This window comes from Lemur catta, chromosome 3 (genome assembly GCF_020740605.2).
Source record: "Lemur catta isolate mLemCat1 chromosome 3, mLemCat1.pri, whole genome shotgun sequence".
In the NCBI taxonomy this organism is placed as follows: domain Eukaryota; kingdom Metazoa; phylum Chordata; class Mammalia; order Primates; family Lemuridae; genus Lemur; species Lemur catta.
The window spans coordinates 126,108,525-126,112,146 of NC_059130.1; positions in this window are offsets into that span (position 1 = coordinate 126,108,525).

Consider the following 3,622-nt stretch of genomic DNA (forward strand, 5'->3'; position numbering starts at 1 on the left):
TCTGGGCAGGGGGCACAGCTGCCTCGGCTGCAGGGAAGGAGACTGCCCAGAGCCTGGCCAGAAGGGACGTGGACACCGAGGGCCGTGCCATTGACGTGGGCTGCGTCACCCTGGGAAGAGCACTGAAGCTAGGGGGCATCAGGTGCCCGGCCACACGCCAGGCAGGCTGGGAGGGCGCGTGCTAGTGCAGGCACTTGGCCCCACACCCTGCTGGATCCAGGCAGCTAGGTCGGGGGCAGCCGCAGGCTGGGGCCTGGGCGCTGTGGGCATTGGCACGTGGGCCTCTTTGTTCCTCTTTCCCCTAGAAAGGGGAACAGCCCCCAGGGCACCTGCTTCTCCCCGTCTGCCCTCTCCGCTAGCCCTGAGCGTCCCTAGCGTCCCTGCCTCCCTGGCCTGGGCAAAGGCTGTTGACCTCAGAGCCGCAACCTTCCTGGCCTCAGGGAGCACTGACATGAGGGTGATGGGGCCAGAGACCCCGCCCCAGTGGGGCGTGGTGTGTGGACTTGGGCCTCGGGCCGCGTGGTGCTTGCTGTCTTCCCCGCCTTCATCAGTCTTGGGAAACCTGTGTGAGTGGCAACACCCAGTGTCGGGGCAATGCGGGCACCAGACTGCAGTCCGAGGGCCCCTGTGCCGGCCGCCCTCCAGCACAGCTGGGTGTCTGGTGGCCTGTCCTGCCCGGAGGCTCCGCTGCCTGCAGCTGGAAGTCTGCCAGTCTGGCTGGGGGCACGGAAGGATGGCAGGCCAGGAATTCGGCCACTTCCAGAACATTCTGCCCCAGAAAGATCCAGGCCAGATCCTGGGCCGCCTTCAGCATGTGCAGACACTGAGGATCTGAGGGCAGAGTCAGGCAGGGGGAAGCTGCAGCCACGGCAGGGAGGACACCGCACCTGGGCACTGTCCTCCCGAGCCTCCCCGGTGGGGCCTCCACAGGGTCCTCTCCAGAGGGCCCGGGACAGACGGGCCGCCTGCACCTTCTGGGGCAAGTGGAGGCTGTCTCCGGTGCAAGTCTGCTGCAGGACATGGGCGCCAGGGCTGCCCTGTCCTCAGGCCCCCATTTCCTGCGGAGAAGGCTCAAGATGCAGGCTCCAGCACCAGGCGTCCCCTAAGGAGACCAGCCACACATGACACAGACGCAGAGTCGCACCACATTCAAGGCACACACACGTGCTGCAGCAGCGCTGAGGAGAGGCAGTCCCCTGGGCGCTGGGGCCGTGCAGGCCAGCGCTGGTCCCCATAAGGCCGGACTGGCCTCTGCGTCCTGGGCGGCTGCCTCTTGGCCCAGGTCTGAAGTTCTGCCCACTCAGGACGGGAATTCAGCTGCCTTGTCCCTTCTCAGTGCACCAATCAACCGGATGAGGATGGAGGCACCCCCACCCACAGAGCCCAGCGCAGCCCTGACTTCTGAGGCTCTGAGCACCGTGGCCCTCACTCCTCTTGAGCCCGAAGCCTGGCCTCCCTCTCACCTCCACCCCGATCGCCTGCCTGCCTTCCTCCCAGATCCAGTTATCCTGGCATGGTCCAGGGGCATCAGGCAGGGCCCCTCCAGGCCTCCTCCCCACCCCTAGACCACGACCCAGACCTCATTCTCTGGGGCCCTGTCCACACCTCCCTGCTGTCCTCCTTGTCCCCCAGGGAACTTCAGCCCCTCTGGGCCTGCAGACCTCACCTTCCCCACCCAGCTGGAGGCCAGACTTGGACCGTGCCTGGTGAGGGACAGTGGGGAGCCCCTGGGTCTGGAGATGGAGCCAGGCTGCAGGGCAGAGCCAGCAGGGACACTGTCCTTCCATCCAGACCCTGTTGGAGAGAGACAAGGACCCCACCCACGGCCCTCCCATGGCCCTTCCCTGAGGCAGAGCCTGCCCAGCTGGTCGGCAGACACCAGTGGTGGGAAGGAGGTGGGTCTGGGGGAGAGCTCTGCCCCAGGCCGGTTGGGACAGAGCCCGGAGGCTTGTCTGGGGGTATCCTTTACAAGGACTGCTTCCTGGCCGAGTCCTTTCCCAGCATATACAGACGTGCTCATTTACACAGATCATACACAAAACTAAAAGATTAAGTGCAAAATAGGAAAATATTTGCAGTAACACAACAGGTTGGTGTTCCTAATATAGATAAAAACAAAAATGCCAATAGAAAAATTGCCAAAGGGCAGAAACTGATGATTCAAGGAAGAATACAAATAACTAACACGTAAATGATAAATGATCAAACTCGCATGTAATCAAACACATTCAAAATAAAAAACATTAACATCCCCCCCTTGGTCCCATTAGCAAAGAGGCTTAAAGTCAGACATTCAGACGTGGAAACTGAAGAGAGTGTGGACGATCCCGGCCAGGCAATGCTCCTGGAATCCCTGCGGCCGATTCAGGTGAATGCACCTGGCTCTCTCCTGGCAGCCCGCAGGGCCGTGAAAAGCAGACCTGGCCCAAGGGCGACTTAACTCTGGTCCCTTTATCTGCAGCCACTGAAGTCAGCGTTTTCTAGACCAGCAGACGCGAGCGTCGGTGACCTGAGCACGGGGCCGAGGCCCTGGCGCTGCCGCCTCTGGGCTGCCTGGCGGCGTCCGGGACAGAGGCCACCCCGGCGGGGCGGTGTCCCGGGCAGAGGCGACCCCGGCGGGGCCTGGCCGGGGCGGGGAGGTGCTAGCGAAACGCGCGGCCCCGCTTGAAATGTAAGACTCCACTATAAACATTTCAAGAGAATTTTTACAAATTTCCTTTTAAAATTACTGCGTCACAACCGCCGTGCACTGCACCACGGGCCAAGCCTGCCGGGCCGCGGCCGCAGGGGCAGCTCGGTTAGTTCGAAGCAAGAAGCGGCGCCCGCGCGGCCGCGAGGTCGCTGGAGGGCCCGGAGCTGCGACCTCCCTGCGCATCGCGGGGGAACGAGGCGCGCCCGGCGCCCGCGCGGCTCGAGGCGGCCCCGCCCCTGGGCGGAGCGCCCCGCGGTTCGGCCAATCGGCGCGGGGGCGTGGCCTCGGTCGCGCGGCGGCCCCGCCCCGCAGCCCCGGCCTGGGCGCGCCGGACGCAGCCCCGAAGGCGGGTGCGCTGAGGCCGGGCGGCCCCTCCCCGTCCTCCAGGCTCGGGCCACTTGGCGGATTTCCTGTTCCTGGAACGCAGCAGTCGGACGGCAGCCGTGGGGTCCTAGCGCCCGGCGTCTCGGCAGGCTGCTCGGACCGTCTTGTTCCCCGCCCGGCCGCGGTGGACCGGCCCGGGAGGTACCAACGCCGGCCGCGGGGGGCGCTGCGGTTCAGCAGCACCGTGTTCCCCCCCGCCCGGCCGCGGTGGACCGGCCCGGGAGGCACCAACGCCGGCCGCGGGGGCTCCGAGTGCTCTACCGGCCACGGTGGACCCGTCCGGAGGATGCCAGGCGCCGCGTCCAGGCCGCGGTGGGACAACCCGGGAGGCACCAACGCCGGCCGCGGGGGGCGCCGGCTCTGCGGCGCGTCCGGCCCAGGCGCCGCGGGCACTTTGGAGCGGGCGCCCGCGGGGTGGCGAGGAGCTCGGGCGCGTCACCTCCGACCCCGCGGGCGCCCCGCGGAGCCCACCGGCGTCCAGCCCGCGGAAGGTGGACCGTCTGCGCCCGCCCCGCCGGCCCGCGCCCGCGCCTGAGCTCCTGTGCT